We start from the raw sequence: 18,096 nt of genomic DNA on the forward strand, positions 1-18,096 counted from the left end.
ATGGGGGGGGGAGGGGCAGAGAGAGAGGGAGACACAGAATCCGAAGCGAAGCGGGCTCCACGCTCCGAGCTGTCAGCATAGAGCCTGCTGCGGGGCTCGAACTCACCTCACTGTGAGATCATGCCTTAGCTGATGTCCGAAGCTCGACCCACTGAGCCTCCCAGGCTCCCGGGTTTGTGCTTTTAAGCATCCACATTGCTTAAAATGCAGCAGTTTTGCTCTTGACGTTTCCATATGTGTTCTATTTTCCTACTAGACTAATAACTCCTTCTCATTTGAGTTCATAACTGTAGTGTTATGAACACTACATGCCCATTCTTTGGGACTCAGGAAATGTGTGTTAAATCAAATTTAAAAAAATATATAATATTTTATATTTATATATCTGTATATAAATACAGGTAGATGTAAGTCAAATTTTAAAATATATATTATATATAAATATAGAGATATAGGAATAAAAATATATAGATATGTTTTTATCTATATATAAATATAGATAGATATAAATATCTAGACCTAAATCCTATTCTAAAAGATGTGGATGCTTTCCTATCTTCTCCTTCCCTTCTGCCCTCCTTCCCTGCCTTTTTATCTCTTCTAGAAAAATGCAGAAATCCTAATTCTGTATCTGTTTGATTATATAACAGGTGTAAGACTCAGTGAAAAAATTCAAGGAGTTGTAATTAAAAAAATTTTTTTTATCGTTTATTTATTTTTGAGAGAGAGAGAGAACGTGAGCAGGGGAGGGGCAGAGAGAGGGAGACACAGAACTGGAAGCAGGCTTGAGGCTCCAAGCTGTCAGCACAGAGCCTGACACAGGGCTCCAACTTACGAACTGTGAGATCATGACCTGAGCCGAAGTCAGACGTTTAACCAACTGAGCCACACAGGCGCCCCTCAAGGAGTTGTAACGTAGTGGTCTTTATTTTTTACTATGTGAGCAATCCAAAGGTCCTAGGAATTTGGGCTTACTTAAGGAAATAGGTAAAATAGGCTGAGAGTGGACTTTATCATAGGAATACAAGGTGTAGTATGAAACTCAAAGGAAAGGTGGTCAGGGTTTGAAAGGACCTGGAAGGAGATGGCAGTGAACTTCACATCAGAGTTCTTGGGGAGTCTAGAGCTCAGGCAGGGGCAATCTGCAGCTGAGTACTTGAGGCGGGGTGGCAGGTTCCTTACACATAGGAATCATTCTGAGCTGGGTGAAAACACTAAGCACACACTAAATAATCCTACAAAATCTTATGCTAAGATATAAATTTGCCTGATCTATTTGCCTTACATTGGCCTTTAAATCTGTCAAAAAGAGAATCTAAACTTCAGATTTTGAGATTTTCATTATAATTTAGTTGTATTTGCTTACTATATTAACTTTCTTTCTTTCTCTATTTATTTATTTTAATATTTATCCATTCTTGAGAGAGAGAGAGAGAGAGAGAGAGAGAGAGCGAGACAGAGACAGAGAGAGAATCCGAAGCAGGCTCCAGGTTTGGAGCAGTCAGCACAGAGCCCGGTGCGAGGTTTGAACCCACGAATCGTGAGATCATGACCTGAGCCGAAACTGGACACTTAACCGACTGAGCCACCCAGGTGTCCCAGGTGACTTTATTTAGGAGGCCAATGCCTTATCCATTAGGCTACTGGGGCCGGCCCAGGTGACTTTATTTAGAACTAGAGACACAAATACTGATCTCTAGCTGCTGTAATTTGAAATCACTTTGCTTTCATCTGGGGCTGCTGCACTTCAGTCCAGGGCTCCTTGTTGATGTCTACACAAGACAATATATTTGTTAAACCAAGGAAAGATTGGCTCGGCTGATACCTAGGCAAAAACAAGTAGTTAAGAGCTCTGGTTCCATAGCCAGACTCTGTGTGTTCATATCTTGGGGCCATTATTGACTAGATGTGGGGCTTTGAGCAGTTAATATAAGAGGCTTGTGCCTTCCTCAGTTCACCCACTGGGTAAGTGAGAAAAAGAAATGGGCAGGGAGAGAGGGAGAGAGAGAGAATTCCAAGAAGCTTTCCCAGAGCCTGGAGCCTGATTGGGGCTTGAACTGACCAACCGTGAGATCTTGACCCAAGATGATATCAAGAGTCGGATGCTTAACTGACAGAGCCACCCAGGGGCCCACTGTTGCTTTTATTTAGATTCTAATTATTATCGCTTCAGTAAAAACAGGCTTATGGAAATTTTTTAAAAATTTCAGAAAAAAATAATTTCAGAACACAGAGCTGTGTTACTTTTACAGACTCTACCATGTTGCTGTGGACATCATCTTAATCAAATCGTGTCCTTTGAAATGATACCAAGTTACGTGAATATATTTATTTCACATTTTGTACAAATCACCCTTAAGAAACTATAATTTCCTCATTTAAAAAAAAAGCACTCATTGGACTATTGTGCCTTGTCTTATGAAAATGCTGAACTGGGGGCACCTGGGTGGCTCAGTCGGTTAAGCGTCCGACTTCGTCTCAGGTCATGATCTCACTGTCCGTGAGTTCGAGCCCCGCGTTGGGCTCTGTGCTGACAGCTCAGAGCCTGGAGCCTGCTTCCGATTCTGTGTCTCCCTCTCTCTCTGACCCTCCCCTGTTCATGCTCTGTCTCAAAAATGAATAAACATTAAAAAAATTTTTTAAAAAGAAAATGCTGAACTGGATTGTTCCTTGAGAAAACAAGTTCAAGTTGACTCTCCTTTTTCTTCTGCTTCTTGTTATATACATTCTGGAAGGCGTGGAGCATGGTAAAATGCACAGAGCACTTTATTTTTTTTTTTTTAATTTTTTTTTTCAACGTTTATTTATTTTGGGGGGACAGAGAGAAACAGAGCATGAACAGAGGAGGGGCAGAGAGAGAGGGAGACACAGAATCGGAAACAGGCTCCAGGCTCTGAGCCTTCAGCCCAGAGCCTGACGCGGGGCTCGAACTCACGGACCGCGAGATCGTGACCTGGCTGAAGTCAGACGCTTAACCGACTGCGCCTCCCAGGCGCCCCACAGAGCACTTTAAACAGAAAAGAAAGGAAGAGATGAAGGGGCGAGGGTGGGGAGGGAAGAAGGCATGGAGAGAGGAAGAGGGAAGAAGGAAGGAAAAATGGAAGGGCAGGAAGGGAGGGAGGAAGGCAGTCTGGCAGGCGAGATAGTTGAGCAGAGACTTATTTCAGAAGTCAAAGTTGTAGCTCTCTACACTATGAGGCATTTTGATTTGTGGTTTGTGGGAACTTTATCTCTACAAAAGGAAGAACCCCTTTTGCATAAGCAAAGGAATCCCATTTCGGTTCTATTCCCCTTGGAGTTTCAAGAGCTCTCTAATTCTCCCTCCTCCAATTACAAACATCACCGCAGTCAGGCTTTTCATCAGCGCAGAAGAAGTGAAAAGACACGCGAGGCTGGTAGACAAAACAAGAAGATATACAGACTCACTGGAAACGTCTAGATTTTGAGAAGTACCTGATGTGGAAAAAAAAAATTAAAAGGGACATCGGAATGGAAAATTCCTTTGCTGGCTTCCTGTTTTCCTTCCTGCTAAGGTGGGATTAGTTACCAGCTGTCAAAGGAAATATCACTTGTAATTCTTATTTGGGGGGGGAAGGAAAGCATTAGGGGAAAAAAATGTCTTGGAAGGGAATGAGACAACAAGAACCTTCCTCCTTATAATTCATTCCTGAAGTTTGACAGAGGACGAAAGGGCACAGGGAGAGCAGGACTGGAGTCCGCCTCCAGTAGGAAAAGCGAAGGTGCGAAGTCATTCTGCGGGTAAAAAAGACTCCCTCAAATATTTCCTAATGAAGTGATCGGTACGGTAAGGAAGTTAGGGGATTTGGAGCTTGAAGTATTCAGGTAATTATCTCAAATCTCTCCTTGGAGAGACCAAGACAAAATTAATAAGAGCAAAATTGTCTCTGAAATGAAGGCGCTTTTTGAAATCCGTTCAGCCGCCTCTGATGCAGCTCTCATTCCCTCGGAAGGCATGCTTCCTTGAGGACAGCGACAGCCTCTCAACACACAAGCCCACAGGATTCTTGCACGGGATTAGGATCTACCTAATGTTTGGGCGCACCTTCAAACGTGGCATCACATCTGCGCTTGCTTGACAGTTTATAAAGCTCTCTCCGGGCATGGTTTCAGCTAATGCCCACAGCGTGGTATAAACCATACCCGTAAATGTGGGTGTGACTGGGGAGTACTGGGAGGCCGGCACCCACGCTCCCGAAGGCCTGCTTCACTTGCCTATCCTTGGATGTTGGGAATTCCAAGGTTAGGAATGCATTCTTTTCCATTAAGACAAGAGCTCCTTGACCAAGGTTAAAAAACATGGTTCAAAATTGCTAATACAATTTGAATCTCAATTTTATCTTAAAACAATACGGGAGAAGAAGGCAAATCATTTCACCAAAGGACATTGAGGCTCCTGAGTGATTTTGATTGCTTTCTTTGCACTTTTACTCATATTATCTCCGATAAACATGTGTAACTTAAACAGCCAGGAGAGATTTTTTAAAGGCATTTGTCCCATTTCTTCCTGTTCCCGCCCCTCAGAAGGATAATGCAGCTTTTTTTTTTTTTTAATGTTTATTTATTTTTGAGAGAGAGAGAGCGAGCAAGCAGGGGAGGGGCAGAGAGAGAGAAGGAGACACAGAATCTGAAGCAGGCTCCAGGTTCCGAGTGGTCAGCACATAGCCCCAAGCGGGGCTTGAACCCACCAACTGTGACATCATGACCTGAGCTGAAGTCGGATGCTTTACCGACTGAGGCACCCGGGCGCCCCAGGATAATGCAGCTTTTAACCTGTTTGCATGATTCAGTGTATCAAGCCCTTTTGATGCAGTTAACGTCATCAGTTTTATTTAAATCATTTGTGGAAATAGGGTCCATCATCTTCTAAAAATGCTGAACTGGATTGCTCCTTAAGAGCAAATTCAGGTTAACTCTTTTTTTCCCCCCTTGTCCTCTGCCTCTTGGCATGTTTATTCTGGAGGGCTTGGAACACAGTACGTCAGACTCCTGCAAGTGACATATGAGACACATGGAATAAAAATTTGAGAGTTGGGACGACAAAGAGAAAAAAATAAACACAGGCACTTTTCTAGGAATGATGATGGTAGGTAGAGTCTCTAGACAGCACGTAGCCTTGGGCTTCTGAACAGGTGGGAAATGGACAAGGAATGACTGGGAAGCTCGTAAGACCTGGTAAGTGCTAACAAACAGATAAGGCATACTTGTTTAAGAAAAGCATTCACTGTTTACCATGTACGGTATCACAGCTTTCTGCTAGATATTTTGTTGGATTGAAAGGTGGATAAGGTGCCTGGGTGGCTTCATCGGCTGAGCGTCAGACCCTTGATTTCAGCTCAAGTCATGATCCCAGAGTCACGAGATTGAGCCCTGCGTTGGGCTCCATGCTGAGTGTGGAGTCTGCTTAAGATTTTCTCTCTTGGGTCGCCTGGGTGGCTCAGTCGGTTAAACCTCCCAACTCTTAGGTCATGTTCTCAAGGTTTGTGAATTTGAGCCCCACTTTGGGCTCTGTACTGATAGTCTGCAGCCTGCTTGGGATTCTCTCTCTCCCTCTGCCTCCTCTGCTTCTCTCTCACACTCAGGCTCTCTCTTTCTAAAATAAAAATAATTAAAAAATAATAAAACAAAGATGGATAAGACTCAGTCAATCCTTACCCACAAGTATTTAAAATTCAGTAAATGAAATGAGGGGTGCAACAAAGGACTGTAATATATAAATGAAGGGGACAGTGCCTTTAAAAAGTTTGTTCTTTCTTTAAAAGTTTGCGCCTGGGTGGCTCAGTCGGTTAAATGGCCGACTTTAGCTCAGGGCGTGATCTCAGTCTGTGGGTTCGAGCCCCACATGGGGTTCTGTGCTGACAGCTCAGAGCCTGGAGCCTGCTTCAGATTCTGTGCCTCCCTCTCTCTCTGCCCCTCCCCTGCTCATGCTCTGTCTCTGTCTCTCTGTCTCTCTCTTTCAAAAATGAGTAAACATTGAAAAAGTTTGTTCTTTCTTAAAATTATTTTTAAAATAAATTATAAGTTGATGTTTACAGTAAGCAGAGGAAGAGTTGGTAAAAGGAAACTTGAAGGAAAGATAGGATTTTTTAAAAAGATTTTTATCCCTTTACAGCAGTTGTAGGTTTACAGTAAAATTGAGAGAAGGTACAGATTTCTCATCTAGTCCCTGCCCCCACGCATACATAGCTTCCTCCATCACCAGATCACTCACCAGAATAGTTCATTTATTTTTTAATCAAGAAGGAACCTACACTGACACATCATAGTCACCCAACATCCATAGTTTAACTTAGGGTTCATTCTTGGTGTTGTATATTCTATGAGTTTGGACAAATGCATAATGACATGTATTCTTCATTATGAAACCATATAGAGTGTTTTCACTGCTTTAAAAGTTCTCTGTGGTCTGCCCATTCGTGTGTCCGTGCTACTGTCCCCCAAATCTTGCTGCTGTCTCCATAGTTTTGCCTTTTCCAGAATGTCACATAGTTGGAATCATACTAAAAAGTGGAGCCTCCACTGAAAAGTGGAGCCTTTTCAGACTGGCTTCTTTCACTTAGTAATATGCATTTAAATTTTCTTCATGCTTTATTTTTTTATTTTAATTTTTTTAAGTTTACTTATTTGTTTTGAGAGAGAGAGAGAGTGAGTGAGTATGCATGCACAAACAGGAGAGGGGCAGAGAGAGAGAGGGAGAGAGAGAATCCCAAGCTGACTTCGCGTTGAACTCTCATGAACTGTGAGATCATGACCTGAGCCGATATCAAGATTCGCAGGCTTAACCAACAGAGCCCCCCAGATGCCCCAGCTCTTCCATTCTTTAACCACAGTTTACTTATCCATTCACCAACTAAAGAACATCGTGGTTGCTTCCAAGTTTTGACAACTATGAATAAAGCTGCTCTAAATGCCAATGTGTAGGTTTTTGTGGAAGTGTAAGTTTTTAGCTCTTTTGAGTAAAGATCCAGGGGCATAATTGCTGGATTGTACAAAAGGCAGATAAGATTTTAACTTATAGAGTTGATTTGGAGTTAACCATGTATTAATCGTTATTCAGAAAAGAGGAACATTGTCATTGGAGACTAGGGAATTGTACAGTTTAGCTAGCTCGGAGATTGGCAAACATTTTTCTGTAAAGGGCCAGAAACTGTATTTTAGTTTTTGAGGGCTACATGGGCTCTGTTGAGGCTCTGAGGGACTGGACTCTACTATTGGAGAGTAAAAGCAGCCTAGACAATACGTAAATGAATGAATGTGGCTGTATTCCAATGACTTTATTTACGGATACTGAAATTTGAATTTCATATAATTTCCAAACATCACAAAATATTCTTCTTCTTTCAATTTCCCCCTCACCATTTAAACATGTAAAAATTATTCTTAGCTTGCAGGCCTTACAAAAACAGGCATCAGGCTGACCAAACAAAAACAATTTGCCAATGAGAGAGCTAGATTAGTAATACCTCAATTCTACATAATAAACAGCCTCTTCGTATAATCTAACTTCTTTTTTTTAAGGTTTATTTATTTATTTTGACAGAGAGACAAAGAGAGTAGGGGAGGGGCGCCTGGGTGGCGCAGTCGGTTAAGCGTCCGACTTCAGCCAGGTCACGATCTCGCGGTCCGTGAGTACGAGCCCCGCGTCAGGCTCTGGGCTGATGGCTCAGAGCCTGGAGCCTGTTTCCGATTCTGTGTCTCCCTCTCTCTCTGCCCCTCCCCCATTCATGCTCTGTCTCTCTCTGTCCCAAAAATAAATAAACGTCAAAGAGAGTAGGGGAGAGGCAGAGAGAGAGGGAGAGAGAGAGTCCCAAGCAGGCTCCACACTGTCAATGTGGAACCCAACATGAGGCTTGAACTCAGGAACCATGAGATCATGACCTGAGCTGAAGTTGGATGCTTAACTGACTGAGCCACCCAGGTGCCCCTCTAACTTCTCTTTAGACCATTACTAAAATTGTTGAACAACATTCAAGTACATGGTATTATTGACAAAGAGAATTATGCATCACTTAAAGTTTTTATACTTTATTAATGAATTCTTTCATCATGTTATTACTTGAAAAATCTTACAACAACCAGCCCCTTCGATTTGCCTCGGTGTCTCTCTCTGTTTCAGGGAGGATTACAGTTCACCAAAGCTGACCTTCAGTGAAGTTCATTTTCAGTTAAGGTGGATGTAGGAGGCATAGACATGCAACCAAAAAGCCAACCCAGATATCATTTTCATATGGCTTTAGAAAGTGTTTTTCTAGTTACATGTGAGTATGGGTGTGTCTGATGTTCTGGGAATTTACTTCAAACAAAGGAATGAAGCCACGCTGTGATTTTCTGACTCAGTTGGAGTTGGGAAACCATCCAATTACTCTATCTTGCCTTCTGTCCTGCTCTTCTCTGCAGTCTTTTTTAGGCTGTGTTTAGATGTCTCATCTTCTTAGATCAATCCAAACATTCACCCAAACAAAGCCACCTTTCCTGAAATGGTCATTGCAGAGCGGAGGGTGTTATGTGTATCATGCTGTTCTTGTAAAAGTCAGATGGAATGCTAACAAAGGGAGCTCAGCTTTCAAACAAGGAAGGAGGTAAGCAGAGTAAGTGATAAAATACTCACCGAATGACCAAGTCAGACTTACTATGGCTAAACCACAATGGAAGTGGCCTCGATTAGTATGGAAATGTCCTATTTCCCCTAGCATTCAAACTGCTTTGCAAAAGAGGCAACTTGGTGTCCAATGCCTCTCTAATATTCACTGGGAATTGAAAAGATAGGTCCCTTAGAGGATTCACTCTTCTGCCTGGTTCTGTGCAGCAGATTGCAAATTAAGTGCTCCTATCAGGATCCTCAGGTCAAGATCTAAGGTAGGTCTTCTATTTATTTTTATTATCTTCATCTTACAGATGAGACAAGTGGGATACAGAGAGGGAAAGTAGTTCCCAAGATCACAAAGCTAGTAACTGACAGCAATAACATTAAAATCCATATCTTATGTTCCTCAAGTGTTTCCGCTTTTAGAAATGGAAACGGGCACCTGGGTGGCTCAGTTGGTTAAGCATCTGACTCTGGATTTTGGCTCAGGTCCTGATCTCACAGTTTGTGAGTTCGAGCCTTGCATTGGCTCTAGGCTGGCAGTGTGGAGGCTGGTCAGGATTCTCTCTCTCTCTCTCTCTCTCTCTCTCTCTCTCTGTCTCTCTCTGTCTCTCTCTTCTCCTCTCTCTCTCTCTCTGTCTGCCCCTCCCCAGCTCTCTCTCTCTCTCAAAGAATAAATAAACATTAAATAAATTAATAAATAAAAATGGAAACAAAAACCAAACAAGCTCAAAATGGCAACTGTGGTCAGACCCCGGAAATGGCCCCTTAAATTTGGAGGGCTAACCAAACTGGATGGGGCCTCCTAGATCCCCTAGCTACTGATGCTCTTCAGAGTAAAGAAATATATTAATTCCTCGTCTACACAATCTTCCTTTTTAGCTCTTGTGGGTATAACTCTCTCAGGTTTGCAAGAGCTTAAGATGTTATTTATTTAGTTTCTTGTGGCTTCCTTTCACATTTTTCTGGACCTTTCTCCTGACTCTACCCTTTTAAAGCCACCTCTTCACTTATTCGATTTTCTGACTTATGGTCAGCCAACCTGACCACATGACCACTCGCCATTTCATTTAATGTCTTAGGATCTGTTGCTGGGACAGAGTAACTATCAGACTGAACCTTGTGCATTGACCCACAGCTTGTGTTTTTTATTAATCGTTTCTGTCCTAAGCTCTGATCCTTGGGATTGGGGGAGGGAACACCCTCTGGCTTCAATCTCTATCTTCCATTTATCAGGGCTCATTCAACTGGTTCTTTGGAACCGTGCTACACATGCTCATGCTGGTTCTTTGGAACCGTGCTGCATGTGGTAACTAATCATTAAAGGAATGAATGGATGCTTAGCTCTTTCTAACTGTCCTGTCTCAGTTTTCATTGGCATTTGATCTCAACCCTCACCTACTAAGAGGTAGACAAAGAGTTCTGGTAAAAAGTTTCTTTGTTCTTCTCCCCCTCCGGGCAGGAGCGTTTCCATAGGTTAGGTCTCAACAACCCTGTTTGTAAATATTTGTCGAACGTATTTCTGGCCCAGGAAATTCTTCCTCCTCTATATCCCTGACCTCATGAAAACTTAGGGTATGCTTGAATGCCCTTCACGCTGTACCTCCCCCAGAGGGACAGGGGTGGTGAGGTAACTAACCTCTGTCTCAGCTGACTGGCTATTGCCTGCTTTATAAGATGCCAAGGGCTACCTATGTCGATGCTCAGGTGGAATTGTAGGAACAAACCTGTGTCAATGGTTAACTCAGGTTCTTGGTGTCTGGAGTTTTTCTTTCCTTTATTATTAACTAAAGGACATTTTTACCATTGCTCAGCTGGGAGCACCCAGCTTGTAGATCTTCTGTGGGGACAGTGAATAAAGGTAAGCATTTGCTCAGTTTTTGTTATTATACAAAGTCATTCAGCCTATGCTTTGCTCACGCTGGCTTCTGTATGGGGCAACCAATGCTCCGTGCCCAGCAATGTCAATGTCAATGTTGAGTTAAATGTAATTAAGATAATTTACTTTCCTGTGCAAGTGCTTTAATAAGTAGGAGTCATTGTGTCGTATTCTTTGAGTTCTTTTGAGGCTTTGGTCAAAAATGCTCTCAAACTGGTCTTTACAGGGTTTATTAAACAGCTTTTACGTGACACTATACATGTATATATCTAAAAGGGACTCTATCGTATTCCATATTCAATACCAGATGGAGAATTCTATAATTTCTTTCAAAAGCCAACGATTGCATCCTGTGCAAATGTATATACATTTGTGGATAGATAGCTTCCAACATTGAAATGTGCTTTTACACACCCCCTCAAAAAGCTTAAAGAAAAATAGGTTAATTTTTTCTGAGAATTGTAAATAATGATATGAGAGGAAACAAAAACAGGCATGCTGAGACTTATTTTAAAATCCTCCTTTTTGCCAATTGCTTGTGTGAAGCCAATTTTTTTGAGGTAAGCTCTGTGCCCAGTGTGGGGCTTGAATTCATGACCCTGAGATCAAGAGTAGCAAGTTTTACACACTGAAAAGCTAGGCGACCATTTTTAGGTTCCTTTCAACATAAATTAGAAATAGAGAATTTTCTGTTGTCGTGTTTACTGTCGTCTCTCTAAAGCTTCCCGCCCCTCTCCTTGTGCATTAAAATCTTAGAAAGTTGTGTCTCTGAGCATTTATTTAGAGACGTGTGGACATGTTGATCTTTGTCCTCTGGATACTACGAATTCTCTATCACATATAATCAAATTGTTTCTGTTGGTGGTGGATACGGCTGGTAGGCAAGAACTTTTCTACCAACCAGGTGGATTTTGATCAGGTGCATCAAACTCTTAGATGGTCATAGGAACTGAAAGGTCCTTGGGGAAATAGAACTGGAGTATTTCTGCTGAATACTGTTACAGCTGGTCAAGAGTCAGAGCCTTAGGAAGAAAGAATAATGTGTTTTTGCCACTTTACTTTGGATATTGTAGGCCAACCACTCCCTATGTCAGATTTTAACCAGTAGAGTCATATGAAGAACCTAAAGCACAGCTGGTTTGCAGAATGCCATTTAAGAAGTTCTTGAAAGGAAGCCAGATCATTTAAAAGTGAACAGGGTCCAGAGTTCAAGTGCATTCAAATCAGCAGAAGAAGAGAAAGAGGGAGGAAGAGAGACAGACAGACAGATACCGAGCCAGCGAAAGAGAAGGAGGAAGATATAGTGAGGGAATGAAAGTAACTGGTAGATGTAACTCCTGCTTGTGATTATTTTTAGAACATGAGAAGTGTGGTAAATCCAAGGCATTAGTCTCACACAAAACAAGACCAGGACCACATTTGAAACCGGAAGAAAAGACCCTAGTGGGAGGGGTACTCAGCATACTATTTTAACGCACTTTCCTAAGTAAGCATATTTTGACCTGCAAGAGAACAAGAATCTTCAAGGACATTGAAAACGATGTGTCTTCCGTTATACGTATACACACATTATACGTATGTATGTATAGACGTATACTCCCATGCATATGTATACATAGTATACATACATATACTATCCATCATACCTAGTGGTGAGTCCAAGTGAAGGCTTGGATATCAACTAGTTGAGAATTAGAAATCGACCAAAAGCGTAATTTTTGGGAAAATGATAGACATATAAACGGTATGTAGAGTAAATATTTGGTATCAAAACAACCCATATATGTAGGTGAACCACTCTTTTGAATCTGTAAAACTCATCATCTGAACAAACTGTGCAGCTTTTGTCCCATATGAACGTATCATCAAATATCCTACGCTACTTTCCTGTTCTAGGAACGCTGGCCCTCGAACCTAACTTTAGGCATAAAATGTATCTACTTCACATTACCACACAGTACCCTACCTTTTCTAATCCCAATGATATTGAGAGCCAATAGGCTTGATACAAAGGACAAAGAGGAAATGCCCCCAAAAGATCTCTCATGTGTGTTCATTGGAGTGGATTGGATGTATCTGAGGACACACAGGTTGCCAATAGCCTCTTCCTATGAACCTGTGAGGGGTGTTTTGTCCGTGGATATTGGTTTTAACAAACCAAGTGGGAGCCTATCATCATAGCTCCATTACTCTATGTGACTGAGGGCTTAGCCCTTAAGAATCTACCGTGATTCTTTTTATAAAGAGGTGCCTGGCACTGCTCTTCTTTTCTAGGCACACAAAATAACGTCACATTGGTAAAAACAGTTCTTCCAGAATGGAGGAAATTTTATCTGCTTTTTCCACGAGTAAATTGTTTTTCTTTTTGGGGGGATAATGGGAAGGAAATAAGTTAATTTTCTTTGGAGGGCAGTGACCTGCGTTTTGTTTGTGGAAAAGGAAATTCCGGAATTCTCCCTCTCTCTTTTTCTTTTCTTCTCTTTTTTCTACCATCATAGTCTGAACCTCTTAGCCCCTGTGAGACACTGACATCGAGTTGATGGGTCATCCTGTCATTTCCCTGATTTGCTTAGTGCTACACTTAGGAAGAGGTGTTTTTCTCTGATTTATTCATTGATTGATTCTCTCAGCAAATATTTAGTAAGTGACAAAACAGTCCTAAAGCCTAAGCGTTGCGTGGGAGATTGTTTATTGCAGTGAAACCACTTTCTTTGGGAATTTAAGACAAGTGAAGGAGGAAAAACAGATGATTTGTCAATGCATAATAGGTCATGCAGTCAACAAAAATGTATTGACTGACTACTCTGTGCCAGGCATTGATTACACATATATTGATGAAAAGGACATACTGATGAAAAGAAAAACACAAAAATTCCTACCTTTATGAATCTCACATTTTAGTAGATGTTGGGGAAGACTATCGATAAGTAAAATTAAAATCATGTTAGTGACGATAAGCAGTACAGAGGAAAACATGATGGATGAAGGAATTACTGGGGAACGATGGTGGAGGAGTGAGAATATTGTATTCGTTATCTATTGCCGTGTAACAAATTTCCCCACAACTGTGTCTCAGAGCAACAATCATTTGTCATCTCCCAACTTTCTAGGTCAGGGATCCAGGTTGATCTGGGTCCTCTGGAACACATGCTGCAGTCAAAGTGTCTATTGGGACTAACCATCTCAAGCCTTGCATGGGGGAAGATTCTCTTCCAAGCTCAATCACATGGTACTTGGCAGGATTGGTTCTTTTGGGGGAGTTGGAAGGGGGGGGCCTCCGTTCTCCACCAGTTGTTGGCGAGAGTCCTTCCTGAGTTCCTTGCCATGTGGGCCTCTCCATAAAATATCCAAAACATGGCAGCTGGTTTCCATTAGAGCAAGCAGCAAGTAAACAAGACAGAGACAGAGTCTTTTTCAAACCTAATCTTGAAAGTGACATCCCTTCGGTTTGGCCAAATTCTATTTATTAGAAGTGAGTCACTTATTCCAGCCAACACTCAGGGGGAGGGGATTTCACAAGAACATGAACTCCAGGAGGCAGGGATCATAGGGAGCCATCTTCAAACCTGCCTATCACAGGTTTGCATTTTTAAATACAAGTGTCAAGGAGAACTTCACCAAGTAGGTGATATTTGATCAAACACCTGGAGGTGGTGAGAAAGTGAGCAATATGGATACCTTGGAGAAGAGCAATTCAGGTAAATGGAAGAGCCAGTGCAAGACTCCGAGTGTGCCTGGCATGTCTGAGAGATGGCAAGGAGACCAGCATGGCTGAAGCAAAGTTGCAAGGGGAAGGGTAGTAGTAGATGAGGTCATGGAGATGTGCCAGAATTTTTTTCCAAAATGGAGAGGATTCTGCAAGCTAAGTGTGTCAAGAGATGGTGTTTTGAGATGTTATAAAAGAGCAGGGGGAGGTGTAAATTTTAATAGCTATAAAGACAGTGAGGAAGAGTATTGTAGATGGTAGGCAGGTGATGTGGATGAAGAAAATACACAAGTGGGGATGAGGGTAAATGAAGACGTGGCCCCTCTAGTTTGACCAATGGAATAATGAAAAGGTATCTTTTTTTTTTTAATTTTTTTGAATGTTTATTTATTCTTGAGAGAGAAAGAGAGAGAGCAGGGGAGGGGCAGAGCGAGAGAGGGACACAGAATCAGAAGCACAGAACTGTCAGCACAGAATCTGATGTGGGGCTCGAACTCACAACCCGTGAGATTATGACCTGGGCCGAAGTCAGATGCCCAGCCAACTGAGCCACCCAGGCGCCCCTGAAAAGGTATCTTCACATGAAGACTGTGCTGAGGCCAAAGACCTGCTCACCAAATGAGACTTGTAAGAAACGTTCAGTCTCATCACGACAGAAACCACGCCTTCGTTGGCCCATCCCAGCTGTTGCCAATAGACAGCGGGCTCCAAAGCAAAAGGACTTTTCTTGGGCAGAAAACAGTATCGAAGGCTTTCTCCAAATGCCTCTCCCCTGATTAGGATGTGCTCTTCTCTTAGATTTTAGCAAATAATGACCATAGGCCATCCATCAGTCTTAGCATCTTCAAATGGTTCCTTTGTTGGAACCATGGGAATAAGGGCTCTAAACAGACAGTACTTCTGAGATGCATTTTGTCTTAATCGAATCTGGCTGCTGTATCAAAAATACTACCAAAAAAAAAAAATACTACAGATTTGGCAGCTTAAGCAACAAACATTTATTTCTCACAGCCCTGGAGGCTGGAAGTTTAGTATCAAGGTGCCAGCATAGTCAGTGTCTGGTGAGACCCATTTTCTGGTTCATGGAGGGCCATCCTCTCACTGGATCCTCACATGGCAGAGGAGGCAAGAGAGCTTTCTGGGGTCTCTTTCGTAAGGGCACTGATCCCATTCATGAGAGCTTCACCCTTATGACCTAATCACCTCCCCCAAAGCTCTACCTCCTAATACCATCACATTAGGGATTAGGATTCGATGTATGGGTTTTGATAGGACACACACATTTCATCCACAGCATCTATTAGCATTGAAATAAACTCAGATCAGTTATTTTTGTTCATGGTTTCTAGGCCCAAGAACTCAGGCTTGTCTACTCTCTGAAAGGCATCACACTGAAACATTCCTATGTAGAGACAGTTGCATCCTGCTATCTTAGCTGGCTAGCCTCAGTGGACTTGGAGGAGAATTCTCACCTTTATTCTTTAGGCCGCGTGTACCCTGGACTTTGTGGTTATTAAATGTAAGGAGCGGATGACTTAATTTTTCTTATAGCCGCTCTTGCACAAAAAAGATGGGATCAACTGTTTTCCTCCAGGGTTTTCTACTCTGAAATCAAGGATTCAGACACAAAATGTGCATAGCATTTTAAAGAGGCTTTTCCCTTTGAAATGCAACTTTTTCTAGTTACCTGGGACCCAAAGCGTATTTTATTATGGTGACTTTTAAGTTTTCACTATATTCCCTTTTAAATTAGAACCATGTTCACATGCAATCAATAATCTTTTATTCAGTCTGGATACAAAGATAACAAAACCTTGGTCCCTGCCCTCAGCCTGGCAGAAAAAGGCAGGTCTGTACATAATTAAGGGCAATTCAGTGGCCTAGTACCATGATAAAATACGATAGGATTAGCACATCAAACTTTTTCATTGCCTTACATTTGTCATCTTCCTTTCCCTAAGTTTGGTAACTGTATTAGTCAGGGTTCTCCAGAAAAACAGAACCAATAGGGTATACAAAGCAGGCGAGAGAGAAAAAGAGACTTACTCTAAAGAGTGGGTCATGTGACCGGGAGGGCTGGCAAGTCTGAAATCTGCAGGTTAGGGGACAGGTTGGAAATGAAGGCAAGAGTTGATATTGTAGTCCTGAGTCCAAAATGTGCAGGTTAAACCAGTGGGCAGGCAATTTAGACACAGTTTCTTATATTGCAGTCTTGAGGTAGAATTGCTTCTCCTCTGGGAAGCCTCAAATTTTACTCTTAATCCTTTCCACTGCTTGGATGTGGGCCACACGTATTTTGGAGGGTCGTGTGCTTTGCTGAAAGTCTACTTATTGTAAGTGCTAATCACATCTAACAAATATCTTCACAAAAACATCCGGAGTGACGATTGGCCAAACAACTTGACACCATAACTTAGCCATGCTGATGTAGAAAATTAACCTTCAAAGTGACATAGAGCATTTTCACCCGGATTGTATTTTGTCATACAGGCATTATGAGAGTTTGAAGCTTCAGTTTCTGTAAAAAGATTAAGAACCAGACTTTGTTAGTTACTCCATTTTAAATTTCAAAGAATAGATATGCCTAAAAACGCCATCATTTGGTTATAGAAGTATCCATTAATTTCATGCAGTATTTTCAGTGCTGCAGCTTTTTAACACGCAGTTTGGTCAAAGACAAAGTAATTTCTCTCAATGGAGGCAAAGAATAAGTTACTTTAAAAGACATCCCTTGTCTGTCCTTCCGATGGCATTGTCTCTTCTTCAATTGACTTCACAGTCTACACCATACTTTCCAACTATTATATATTCTCTCCTGTATTTTCATGCAGTTTATTTTTCATGTGTCTGAGTCCTATTTCCAAATGACTATGTTCATAGTAGTAATGATGTGCCAGGAACTATGGAGAAGCCACAAGGTAAACGTGGCGTACTTTTTAGAAGCATTAGGTTAACTCAAGAATTTCGAAGGAGAACCAGAGGAATTAAATAATTTAACTGATAAGCAGTTTAATTATTTTTGTAATTGAGGTTATTCTGAGATTTATATCCGTATTGAAAACTAGCATAGATTTTGAAGAAAAATAATAAGACCAGAACATTGTGAGCTTGAGCTCAATCTTTTGTATTATATTCTCAGATCCCCTAGGATTTGGGGTAGGGATAAGGGGAACATACTCGTTTCTCTTATGGTTTTTTTTCAGGTTTTTCTTTTAATGGAAAATTTTTGAGAAGCACTATTAAAGGATGATTTTTTGTGAGACCAAATTCTTGGGTTAGGTTACTACTCGATTAGTTAGTTGGCTCTGCCCCAGAAAAATATCTACTCACCCACAAACTTGGCCAGTCTTTTCACAACTATGTGCTCTTCGCATCTCATGTGAGACTTTTCCAAACAATGGGTAGTTCAGGACATTCTGTGTCTACTCTGGGAAAATAATCCAAAATAACCTCACAAAACAAGGCACCTAGCGTAGTGGCTGGGCCGCAAAAATTTTTCAGTAGATCTCTGATCCAGGGCTCTCCTAGGGAGAAGCCGGCATATCAATTCTGCTGTACAAGAGCTGAATAGCTCGTGCCGACTAGCACGTATCTGAATGACACGCTCAAACATCATTGACGAGATATTAGGTTATTAACTGACCTTCTAGTGCTCTGGTAATGTACTACTGAGTTCTATTTATAGATGGTTCAGTAAAATCCTTCCCTGGCCTGGCAACTACCATTGAGAAGGTGCCAGAATATTAAAGACTATGAGCCATACAGCAGGATTGTCGCAGCAAGAAACATGTTCCTTTCGTATGCTTAACTTGGCTTTTGTTTAGGTCAGAATTGAGCCAACTTGTGGGTGGTTAGAGAACACTCAAGGAGAAAGTGGTGTGACTAATTGGAGAAACGTTACACGTATTT

At 41.7% G+C, this 18,096-nt stretch overlaps 1 protein-coding gene across 4 annotated transcripts in view; it reads left to right on the forward strand.

Moving 5' to 3' along the window:
* KCNJ16 (potassium inwardly rectifying channel subfamily J member 16) overlaps nucleotides 1-18,096 on the forward strand; it is an 85,884-nt gene that overhangs the window by 21,401 nt on the left and 46,387 nt on the right. For 3 of the 4 annotated variants that reach the window (XM_040452233.1, XM_040452239.1, XM_040452237.1), the window contains exon 1: nucleotides 10,334-10,463. The exons of the other annotated variant lie outside the window; for it this stretch is intronic. The gene's annotated coding sequence lies outside the window, so the exon portion shown is untranslated. Of the gene's footprint in view, nucleotides 1-10,333; nucleotides 10,464-18,096 lie in introns of those variants that run through there. 4 annotated transcript variants of the gene reach the window in all.

The sequence above is a fragment of the Herpailurus yagouaroundi genome, unplaced genomic scaffold (genome assembly GCF_014898765.1).
Source record: "Herpailurus yagouaroundi ecotype Mexico unplaced genomic scaffold, PumYag 206, whole genome shotgun sequence".
In the NCBI taxonomy this organism is placed as follows: domain Eukaryota; kingdom Metazoa; phylum Chordata; class Mammalia; order Carnivora; family Felidae; genus Herpailurus; species Herpailurus yagouaroundi.